The sequence below is a fragment of the Ambystoma mexicanum genome, chromosome 10 (genome assembly GCF_040938575.1).
Source record: "Ambystoma mexicanum isolate Mex_15411 chromosome 10, UKY_AmexF1_1, whole genome shotgun sequence".
NCBI lineage: Eukaryota > Metazoa > Chordata > Amphibia > Caudata > Ambystomatidae > Ambystoma > Ambystoma mexicanum.
The window spans coordinates 1,206,383,117-1,206,396,150 of NC_090932.1; positions in this window are offsets into that span (position 1 = coordinate 1,206,383,117).

Sequence of the window (13,034 nt, forward strand, 5' to 3'; positions counted from 1 at the left end):
GAGCCCGTGTGATGAATAGAAGCGCCTGGAAGCACGTAAGTAAGCGCTTGTTGCCTGCTTCACTATGCGCTCTAACTGTCTTTTTATTTTGCAGGTACGAGTTCGGAGCGGCTGCAGGGTGCCGGAATACCCACTGGATTAGATGTGGAAAGGAGTAATGGCACGTGAGTATTAAAGTTCCCCAATGTCTTTAAACGCACCTTGTTTTGTCTTTCAGATGCGGGATGCAGCGCCGAAGGCCTCCGGAGCGTGCGAAGAGTTGGTAAACTTTTGTCTTTCAGATGCCGGAATGCAGTGTGAAGACCTCCGGAGCGCACGGAGAGTAGGTAAGCCTTTGCCTTTCAGATGCCGGAATGCTAACCTGTTCTTTCTTGTCTTTATAGGTGTTGCTGAAGACTGGATTCAGGATGGTAAGCCTTTGCCTTTCAGATGCCGGAATGCTAACCTGTTCTTTCTTGTCTTTATAGGTGTTGCTGAAGACTGGATTCAGGATGGTAAGCCTTTTTCCTTAGGCCCAGGACCGGATGCAGAAGACACGATGAGCGTTCTGCTGCAGAGGTTGCAGAATAACGCAAAGCAAGATTCATCCACCTGGTGTGGTTTAAATAGCCTCCTGTAGTGCTTAGGTGTCTCCTTCCACAGCCACGCCTAAGTAAGAAAAGAGTTCCTGGTAAGAAAAGAGTTCCTGCCTTCCAGAAGAGTTCCAGTGTTCTGAATCTAGGGAGTGGCTCCAGCCCCACCCAACAGGAAAAGTAGTTCCAAACAGAAGAGGATCAGAGGCTCAACTGGCAGGCAAGTAAGCAGCATAGTCTGCTGAAGGTAAGTCCACCCAAGCATTATGAGCCCGGCGCTTCCAGCGCTGGGACTGGGCATATTTATGAGCCTGGTGCCACTGGCGCCAGGACTGGGTCCAAAAGGTCCCAATTGGGACTGGTTGGCACTCGGAACCTGGGTTATGGATCTGCTTCCAAGGGAGTTGGGAAAACCCTGACCTTTTGGAAGCAGAGATCATGACAGTTATATCTATCTGTCTTAAGTTGTTATGCTCTGTGTCTCCATCTGATTTGTGTTATATCATTTGCTTTATTTGTAAATACTTCTTTTTTCATGTGCTCTCTATAGTTTATGTTCATATCCTCTGTAACTGTGCCACTTAACATAATCTATTGGAATGTTCGAGGATTATATAATCCTATCAAGAGACAAAAAGTGTTATCTCGTCTTAATAGAATGAAGGCCTCAATTGCCTCTATTCAGGAGTCACATCTCTCAAATGAAGAAACAACCAACGTAAGCACCAATGGGTGGGTCAGGTCTTCTCAAGTGCTGCAAATGGGAAGATTGTGTTATTACACTTATTAATAAGGCCTTTAAATGCACTGTGGTATCCAAAGAGTCTGATGATTTAGGAAGATGGGTATTTCTCAAGATCTTAGTGGAATCTAAAGAATATACTATCCCGAATATTTATTGCCTAACTCCTGCAGACCCTTCCTTTTGGTGGCAACTCACAAATCACGTGCTTCAATGCAACCCCCACAATCTGATTGCCTGGTGAGATTGTGACCAAGTTATGGACCCTTTCCTTGATAGGAAATCTAATGTGTGGTTCATTAACACTACCACTCACACACAATTTACCCATTTTGTATCAGAATTAGGCATTGGTGACGCATGGCGCATTACTCACCCTACTGACTCTGAATTCATCTTCTACTCCGCGCCCCACAATTCCTTCTCATGACTTGATTGCATTTTCATCCCCAAATCCATGGTTAATCTCCTTCTTACTGCCCAGATAAAATCCATAACAATCTCGGATAATGCCCCAGTCTACATCCAATTTGCATCCCCTCTCAACTCCCATAATTCCAATAGATGGAGAATCAATGCCAACCTGGTGAGTCATTAATCTTTTACACCCTTTATTGCACAGCAGTATAACAACTTTTTTGCTGAGAACAAAAATCAGGATACTTCCATTACCAATCATTGGGACTACTATATAAAGCTAAGACAAAATGGAAACATTCTAGGAATTCAATGTGGGCTCTTACATATTAAAACTGCTGCATATGCCGGTGACTTTTATTTTTTTTAAACCCACAACAAGGTGCCCAACATCTACTAGATATTATTTCAAGATTTTACAAAGCATTGAGCTACAAACAAAATAGAGACACGCCTGAGGTAGTCCCCCTCAATATACATTGTTCATGACATCATACTCTTACCTTAGGCATGAAATGGTGTCGAAAAGGGTTCAAATACTTACATATTCACATTTCAGCATCCAGTAACAATATCCGAAAACAAAATTTGGAAATCCTGTTAGCTAAAGTTAAAGAACTAGTATCCTCGTGGCCTCCTATCTACCTTTCCTGTTGGGGCCATCTGGAATCTATTAAAATGATGATTTCCCACATTATTCTATCTTCTTTACATGTTACCAATCCCCCTGTCTTCTCCCTTTTTTAAATCCATTGATACTTGTCTAACCAAATTCCTATGGGGGAAGAAGGGACACAGAATTCTTCTCAGCAAATTAAAAAAAAATCCTTTATTTATAGTGGTGTTGGCTTCCCTGACTTCAAAACATATCACATGACTCTGTTGTCAGGCAACTGCAGTTCTGGTTTACTCATGAAGTGTCAACCTTTGCACCTAATTGAGTTCTCTTGGAGAGAGCTATGGTGTCCCTGATTTCCAGGGCAGATCTTTACCTTATCAAAGGTAAACACAAATTTACTAAATACTTCTGTATTCGCCAATCTGCACATTTTCTTAGGTTATATATGGTCCCCTCTACAGTAAAACAGTAATTGTTCACTTCTTCTTTCATTTGACTTAATCCCCTGATTAAAATTAAATGTACATCTATCTGTTGGAACCATGGTCCTCCAGAGGCATAACATTTTGTAATCAGTTTTTCTTAGAGGTTATTCCTATCACCTTTAATGAATTTGCTACTAAGTTGCACATGCCTATCTCTTTCCTGAAACAGTATCTAGACATTATCGCTGCAAATGTGGAGAACTACAAGACTTTAATGTATAACTCCAACATCCCGAACGTTCACAGACTACTTCATATGCTTAGTTTTGATATCACTGCATCTATGCTTTATAAAACCCTACTGCTAGCATCTGCTATTCCAATGGTTGATCACCTTCACATTGACTGGCAAAATCACTGTCTACTACCCGATAATCAACTATGTTGGCCCCCACAATGGAAATGCATCTCCAAAATCACCACCTCTGCCAGCCTAATCCAAACTCTCTACTTTTTTCATCATAGAGCTTTTATTACCCCTGTTTCGCTTTTCAAATGTGGCATAAAACCGAATTAAAATTGCTGGAGTTGCTCACATTCCCAGGGATCGTTCAATAATATGTTTGTAGAGTATCAGCATGTCAGACCATTTTGGAACTCTGTGTTGAATACTGTCACATGTATTTTCAACGTTCACCGAGATTTTTGCTTTGATTTTCTTATTTCTGGTAGTTAGTTCTCTTATACAAAATACTGCTATTAACGAACATGCATGCTATTTGTTTGATTTTTGTTTGATGGTTGCAATCCAAACTATTAATGCTAACTGGAAAAATCTAAGTCATATTCATTATAATCTTTGGTGGAATTAGAGTTGTAGCATCCACAGATTAGAAAGCTGCAATGCCTCCTCTCCTGACCTACTTTGCAAACATCAGTTGAAATAGCAGCCCTTTCTAGATTTCATTTCGAAACCTCACCCTCATTAATACCATATGAATATTACTTTTTTATGATTTCCCCTGTACTTCCCCTACCCCCCTCTTGTGTATGTGCTGTCCGCCTGTCTTTTCTTGCCATGTCCCCCACCTTATTTTAAAACTCTTATCTTCTTCACATAACATTATATGTGTATACTTGGCTTATATGTGCAACTGAATATCTACTTTGTGTGCTTTTTCCTTGTATATGTCATATTTCATAAGCATCTCTTGTATGTCTTATATGCCTTGTATACTCAATTCTTCCAATAAAATCTTTAAACTAAATAAATACTCTAAGCATTTTCCTGTGCCTTGTGAGCATTCTCAAACAGGGTTTGCATGTTTTCTTTTGTGCTGTTCTTCACATCAATCAACCTTTGTTAGATGGTGCGTGCATTGTGTCCCGACATCATATAAAGGGTGCCACCCACATCAGTGAGAAATATGTTACGCTCTTTACCACTGTAGTTTCTTTCAGGGCCACTTTAGAATTTAAATTGCTTACTTTGGACATCTAAATGAACTTCTTGTCGAACTGGTTGGCCTTTTCAATAATGCTATTCATAGCAGGATAATAAAATGATGTGCACCTATGTTTGATGTCCATATCTCTGAGAATATTCTGCATTCACCACGAACAAACATGTGTTCGCTCAACATCAGCACCTTGATAAATACCCATGTAAGGAACCTCATTACTTTGCTTGTGTATGCTAACTCACTTCAACCAATTATGTGTGAACACAATTAAAATCACATTTGTGTTGCCAGGGACCATAATATTGAAATACCCAATTATGTCTAATGCTATTTTGGACTACATTTCTCTGGGACTGGTATCATAATACGTGCCTGAATAATGATTTTTCTACTGGTCACCAGTGACACAAGGATTGCAATTCTTTCCAGATAAATTCAATTTGTAGTGTTCTTTCTTGGCCTTCTTTGAGCAACAATGTGAGTACACTGCTCTTCATGTGGCTTTATTTGCAGGATTTTGAATTCTGTCTGTGAAATTGAAAGAGGCACCAATCAATTTCCCCCAATAATACCCTTATCTTCCTCTGTCACCAAAAACACCTGCTCAAATTCTAATAATAACTCAACCATCCTTTTCCACCCTGAACAGCACTTTAAATGTGGGGTTCCTATTTCATTATACATGCTTGCTGCTACTTACCCGTCCTTGTCTATGATCAAATTGACAAGTGCAAAATGACCAGAGTTCACAGGGTTCATTTACACCCCAGTTCTGAATTACCCTATTGTCAAACTAAGTAAACAGTATGTAACCTTAAGTATGCAACTACCTGAGAACTAAACCATTCTTGATATTTCCACCATTGGTTCAGGAATCCATTTGCAAATGCTGGGTTAAACAATGCTTATGACCCAGGTGCTAATGGTTGATCCTCACCATTACAGATGCATCATACCCAAATAAATTGCCACTTCCTCACTCTGGTGACATAATTAGAGCTATGGCTATCCCTCTACTCCCTTGCTATTGTGCAAGCACAGGGCCCACACCTTGCTCACTTGCTTTCAACTTGAGATATGCTTTATATTTGATAACAGACATCTAATCCAAACAGCTACTTCAGAATAATATATACTAACAACATACTAACAATAATTGAAATAGTAAGGCAGAGTTCATGTTCCACACGTCATAAATAATCCTGTAGACTAATGTGTATGTAAAATATATGTAGTATTTCGTTAAATAGATGATACATTTGATGTCAACAGTCATGTACATATAAAGTATACATAACACAAAACTGGCGCACTTGCTTCTCCCCTATGTTTTATATTTTATAAGAACCATTTGTATAATGGGTTCTGCATGAAGTGATGTTTTTAGGATATCGGAATTGTGCTTAACTTGCCGCCTCTCAAAACAACTTAACACTTTTCTTGAGGACCTGTTTTATCTTTGTTGACCTATCTCTGAACTTTGGGATGCATTTGTGTAATGCTTCAATAAAGGTAAGAACAATCATGATTGTTCTTTCTCAGAGACATCACAATGAACGGTACCATCCGGTTTGCCACAGACATTAAATATGGTATGGCCAAGATAACATAACTCTTCCACATAGAACATACATTTTTCTAAATTTAAGATCAGTGCTGCCTTATGTAGGACCTTCCATATACCATGTTTGTGTGTGTGTGGGATTTGTCCTTATTCTCTCCTGTCACCAAGATATCATCTTGGAAGAAATACACCTGCAGCATATCATAAAGCAATTCCATTACAAAACTTTTGAAATACCCTGATGCTGATGCAAGGCCAAATGGCATGAGGTAGTACCTGAAATCTCCTTCTGGTGTAAGGAATTATGTAAAATGCCAGGAAGGCTCCTGCAGGCCTATGTGGTTGTATGCCATAGACCAAACTAGGAAGCTGAAGTACTTTTCTAGTGCAGTGGCGGTCGACATTCTATCAATCCAATGGGACAACAATGTTGTCACAACATTTCTTCTGTCCAACGTATACCTCCAACCAACAGAGAAGGCAGAAAAAGGAGTTGATTGGTCATGATGAACATTTGGAGACACCTACCAACCCCTTATTTACTAGAAAAGTGCATGTCATGTTGGTGGGCGATGTCAACACCCAACCAGAGATAGTTGCGCAATACAATTTGTTTCTAGAAAACTATGATGAATTTTGGGAAGTTCCCTCACCTTATTGCTCTGTTTGCAAACTCGCTCAAAACATGTCTTCAAAATGATAGAATATCTTTTAACAAGAGGTCTTAGATAATGGAACAGCTGTTTTGTAAGCTATATATCTGCTAAGTCCAGATTCTGTACCCTCCCTAGACATTCACGTATAGACTTTTCACTTACCACATTGGGGAGTTGCAAGATAGGCATAGATTTTAAAGTCATAAACCACTTGGTAAGTGACCATCATCCACTTCATCTACCGATGTGTCCACCTGGTGCATATAGGTCTTCAAACCATTTTTTAGACTCAGCAATGTCACTCCAAATAAATCGGATGTATAATGGGACTAAATTGAAATTCAGAATAAAATTCCAGACCTACACAATGCATTAATTCTCAGCCTTAAAACTGTTTTAAATCCACAAAGTGTTATCTCACCTAAAGTACTATGGTAACACACTAGGGCCTTTCTTTACAAAACAATGTTCTCTAATCTAAAAAAAAGAAACTCTTATTGTCAAGGTTAGGTTCGACCATGAGTGTAATCTTCCTAAACAAAGTCTTCCTAGGGCAGTAAAACCACCTGACAATAGAAATGTCACTTCCATCAGACTTTTAAGACCTGAATATAAAACACTGATACATGCAAAAAAGGAAAGATTTTGAAATGCATAAATGGGAGGAACAACTGGAAACAAAACAAAACAGAAGACTACAGAATGGTCACCCAAAGTTCAGATCATTATCATGTATCCCTTGACACCTATGTTACTCAGGATCAGTAGACATCTCAATTTAGTGATGTGTACAGCAAATATGGTAGGGCCAAGGATTACGGAACTCCCAGCGTTCAACGGTATTCCTTAACCAACATGATTTTACTCAACATCTCCTTCAAGGAAGTAGACGTACCATTGGCCTCCCAAAAAAGAAACAGAGCACCCGGAATTGACACTATCCCAGCAGAGCTGTTCCTGACCCAAAAGGCAATAGCATTACATCAGACAAACCGATTCCATTATGGCGGGGAGCTATCATAGTTCCTAGTCATAAAAAAAAGGAGCCACTGTGATCCATCCAATTATGGTTGAATTTTGCTGATCGAAATCAGTGCTTAAATCTTTGGCCAAATTCTTCTAAAGAGACTTGAACATTGGATGATCAATAGCAGCATACTTACTGACCTACAAGAAGAGTTCAGAACTGGAACCAGCCCCCTCAATCAGTTTTCAGACAATTTTTAATACACAAACAATTCCCTATGCTTAGGAACCAAACAATGGGCCTCATTATGAGCATGGCGGTCCAGGAACTACAGTACCGGTAAGCATGCCGGTACCGTAGTTCCCGCACCACCATACTACGAGCTCTGCTCGCGGGTGCCATCTCAGCCGCCAGGTTTTTCCTGGCGGGTGTAACGGCACTCGCGAGCAGAGCACCTCGGATGCACCGGCACAACTCTGAATGTGCCGGTGCATCCGACGTCCCCATCCCCATTCAGCCCAATGGGGCAGAATGAGGATCGGAGGCCCTTGATTCCGTCACCCGCAAAGGGCAATTTCCGGGTCAGCTGAGATCAGCTGACCCGGTTCCTGCCCATTCACGGGTGCTGGAAAAAATGCAACTCCAGCGGCAGCCGTGCCTTTTTTAACGGCACGGCTGCCGCCAGAGTTGTAATGGGGCCCAATATATTAATCTTTTTTAATCTTGGTATGGTGTTTGATTCCACACCAAGAGAGCTTTTTTAGCAACATATGCTGGGTGTAGGTGTTCCATTGAACTTAAAGGCATGGTCTAGTAAACATTTTTATTGTCCCTACGGGTCGGCCATGTTTTTTTAAGTCTAAGTGGCTCGATTTTAGAAAACTTTCCTATGGACCTTACCTGAGTTTTCGTCCATTAAACGCACGCGAAAACAAGCACCAGGGAGCCGCCATTTTCTGATAATCCTATCACTTGCCGCATCGCCCCTGCTGACCTGCTTTTGCGGCACTAAATCAATTCCCCCGCCCCTGAGCCTGACATTATCAAAACATTCATATTCCCCGCCTCTCTCCGTGACGTTACTGTGCTGCGTAGGCAAACGCGCCCAGTTGTCTTCTGCGCGACTCCACACAGAACCCGGAAACCAACACAGATCAACTCACAACACAGCGCGCCACAATTCGGAATATGAAACTGTACTTTAAAATGAAACAGCAACACGGTACATTTGGTAAAGTACATTTATTTGACATTAAATGTTTAGAGAATATTCAGCAATTGCCATATGAACTCCGAAAGCCATTTATTTTCTTTTATCTGTATCCGCAATAACTGTTCCGTTTCATCTTGAGTCACGCGCTGTTCTTTTATGGTACACAGGGTGTTCATTTTCGTAAAAAGAATCACTTTGGAAGCACGGTGAACCGCAAGGCTGTTCCATCAACTAGGCACTAGTCCAGCGTAAAGGTTGATATGTTGCTTCTAGCCACTAGTACAGCGTAAGGGCATGTGGGCCCTTGGCGATCGTCCCATAATATGGTGATCGTGCTCCAGTTGTTGACACGAAGCTGCAGGTGTCTGCTGAAGAATCCATCCGCCGGTGTCTCAAACAGATGGCAGTGGCAGAATGGGATCAAATACCTGTTATGAAAACCAAAAAATTATAATTAGTCTCCCTAGCCGAACTTCATTAATATTACTCATTTTATTTTTTACGGCCGATCAGAAACTATTTGCTTGCAAGGATAGTTCAATGGAGTATGTTCGTCTCTAAAATCAATGCGAAAAGTAACGAGATAAAACGAGGCCAACACACAATGATAAACGACAGTTAGTCTACATGCGTGTGGAATGATATGATATATGATATGGCATTTGTAACGCGCCTATACTCAAGTGTTTCTAGGCGTGACGAGGCAGGTGGGGAACAAGGGCAGACAGACAACGATCCTACTAGGCCAGGTGTCTTTCTGATCGCGCATGGGGAAGTGCTGTACATGGTTAGTCGAATACAAATTAAATAATAGGGCCAGCTGGTGGCAAGTGCAAGGTAAATGCCGGGAGAAGGGGCTGAAGGATACAGAGACAGTCCCGTAGTGCAGGTAGGCAGTGCAGGGAAAAGTGGCTGGGCCAAGGACCGAGATCGGTGAGACCAGTGGACCTGCATGCCCATGTGCCCACTACGAACACGTTTTACTTGCTTTTCCTAGCTCTTCATTCATTCATTTATTCATGCATCCATTCATTAAATCTTCATTCCGGTATAAAAGCGTGTAAAGATTTACTTACATTATATTTGAAATTTCCATTGTGTCTCTTCGTAATGCAGTCTGTAAAACGGACCGTGCTCTTGACAACGATTTTTCGTATACTGAACTAAAATGAAACTCGGTCTAGTTTCTGAATTTTCTGCCTTATCGTCTCTTACGTTATTGCGCACTCCCTTCAAATGTAGTTCTTTCGGCATGGTCCCTGTCTCAAGGTCAAAAAACAATAGACCCTTATACTTCCAGTGCGACTTGTGGGCCTCATCTGGGCGCTGTCCTTCGCATTCTTTATTTGCAACATCACGTAGATGTTGAAGTTTAGAATCCGTCTATGTAGTGCGCCTCAATGTGCAAATGCGAACTGGCTTCTCTCCCAAATGCCACGGCCCGCTTGGCTGGAGCGTTCTAAGTGCCCCAATTTTGTCCCCGTTGTCTGCGAGCTTTGCAGCCCAAATTGAGACATTTAATTTTTGGCGGAAGGTCAGGGAAAGTATAAAGTACCACAGGAGTTGAGTTAAAAGTGAGATTTATTGTTTGTTTGTTTGTTTTATTATTTACAATACGTAAGCCTCCCCTCCGTTAACAGTGCACAGCATTTACATTTACATGAGATGAGACATGAGAAAAATATATACATACACATATGTGAGGTGAATAGAGAGAATTCAAAGATGACACCCAGCTTGTTCGCCACCCATGATGGTGAAGGTAGGGGTTAGGTTTACAGGTACACTGTACAATAACATTTATTTACAAAAAGACAATCGTATTGCAATTATTTAAACCGGGATTTGTACTTCACAATCAGCTGTGCTTCGGGTGGGCATGGCACAGTCGCAATGTTCGGTGGCAATGGATCACTGCTCTGCACAGAAACGTCCAAAATTCCATATCTGTGCTTCTCTAACACAGCAACAATAAGGCCTTTCACATAGTCGAACTGCATTTCATCATAGACTGGTTTGATCACCCATTGCTTACTTTGTTTTGAAAACACCTTAGTGTAGCGAGGCATCCTTACTTTACCCCTAGACCTAGATTGTTCATGTCCGACATTGCTGTTATGGGCCAAGACCGCTAGTAGAGTGCAATGCTTCATGCCCCGAAAGCTAAAATGCAAGCGCTTTGGCCTGTACTTTAGGCACATATTGTGGAACACCTCCAAATCTCCTGTGTGACAGAATTCTGTCAGTCCTCTCAAATCTCTTGATAGAGTTTTGTCGAAAACAATCTTCTCAATGGCTTTGTGTGTCGGTGAAGATGGAATCAACCACTTCTTCTTCCGTGCCTCCTCCGGGGACAAAGGGCCATGTTCACATTGGTGGAAATGTTCATTTGTTGTCCAGCGGTGAACGTTGGTACAGTGGTGCATCAGTGACCGCCATTTTTCAAGTAGTATTTCCACTGACCCCTCACAAGTTTTTGAGCTCCACCAAAGATGGTTGGTGATAGAATGTGACCACTGCAAAATACTTTCAAAACCTTTTTTTTCCCTGCAGCCGAGATTTTCTTATTGATTGATTTAGCAAGATGCCATACGTCAAATTGATGTTTAATATGTGGGAACTGCTCTCTCATTGTCTTGGCAATTGAAACGTGTCTATCCGTGGCTATGAGGTCGATGTGCATTCCCCTTGATTGTAGATATTCCACTGATTTTATAAATCCTAGTTTCTCCATGGCCACTGATGATGTACATTGTGTTACCTGCACGACCACCGAACTCACAATTTTCTTACTATCCATGTCCTGAAAGTGGTAGGTGCAGTACTTGGCAGAAAATCCAGGGCTGTCGCACTGTCCATCGCCGGCTAGCCTGAATCGTTTGCCTTCGAATGTACTTGCTAGAGACAATTGTTCAATTTTCCAAACATCACTAATGGCCGGGAAACAGATAATCACGTTGGTATATGTTGTACAGCGCTTTAGAAATGAAATGTAGTCCCACAAACTGAAAGAAAGCCTCTAACTTTCTAAAACTGGAGCCACTAAAAAGTGATGCAGCTGCACACAGTAGATTGCCTGCTGGCAGTTTCTCCAGCATCGGTTGTGCAGACCATGAGAACCTATGATTTAATCTACAGGCGGCATTTATTTTGACGTTACTGCCTTTTATTTGACGAGTCACATTAATCAATGGCTTCCCACATACTTTCCCTCTAATGGAATGCACACATTTCAGCATACTTATAATTTCCATCAAACAACTGTCTAATACAATGTATTTGCTCTCTTTCATTAGACTGTCATCCTGCGTCAACGTTGTTTCGGCCTGTGACGTTGTGGAGATTTCAACACATTGGAAAGTAATATCGCTGATATCAAGTTCTGATGCGTCTATGGATGCTGCGGCTGGTTCATTCTCTGTCATATCGACATCTATTACTTCAACATTGATGGGAGAACACAACAATGTCAACAGGTTTTTTGGTGGCAAATTTTTGGCGGGTGTAGATTGTGTAAATTGATCTGCAACTACTTCAGAGCTATCTTCAATACATTCAATAACATCTTCTTGTGGTGGTGCGGTCGCACTGTAGCTATGGTCCAATGCAACTTTGCTGTAGTCTCCAAACACAGTTAATTCATGTTCTGGCCATTGGACATGAGCATCTCGAGCCTGAACACGCCTCGCCTCAATTAATAGTTCCTCCATAGTGTACACGGTCTGGCAAGCCACATCTCTCATTCGCTTCACTGCCTGTGTGTGTATAGTTCTGACACCCACGGGTAACTGGAGGAGTGATTGGAAAAGGGATGTTCAGTATAAACACAAGATTGAGTGTAGTAGAATTGACTGGAAAAAAACATAAAATTGTCCCCAGCACAAACATTTTTTTCAAGTTATGAACTATTTGTAACTAACCTTTTTTGTTTTTTTTTCTTTGCAACTTTTTTGACTCGACCTTCAACATCTGCACGCTGTAGCTCCGATTCGTTTCCGCATGTCTTCCCTTCCTCTTGCGCTGCAACGACTATATTTTCTGTATCCGCATAGACAGCACGGAATGAGGCTCCATCGTCTCCCTGAAACATAGTACTTTCATTACTATGTATCAAAATATTGTTAGCATAAAACACACGTGAGGACGAACACACAGGTACATCTCAATAGCCAAACACGATTTAAACATTGTGTGCAACAATCAAACGACAAGTATTCGACCAGTGATGATCTATTTCGATGGAACTGTCACTATCCATACCTCTGGCTCTGCATGGACTGCCATGAATGGTTGTATTGGAGAGGAGGCATCCGCATCTCCCTGAAACACAGTACTTGCATTAGTATGCTTTTCAATATTGGAAACACAACACACACTTGGGGTCGACGCCACAGGT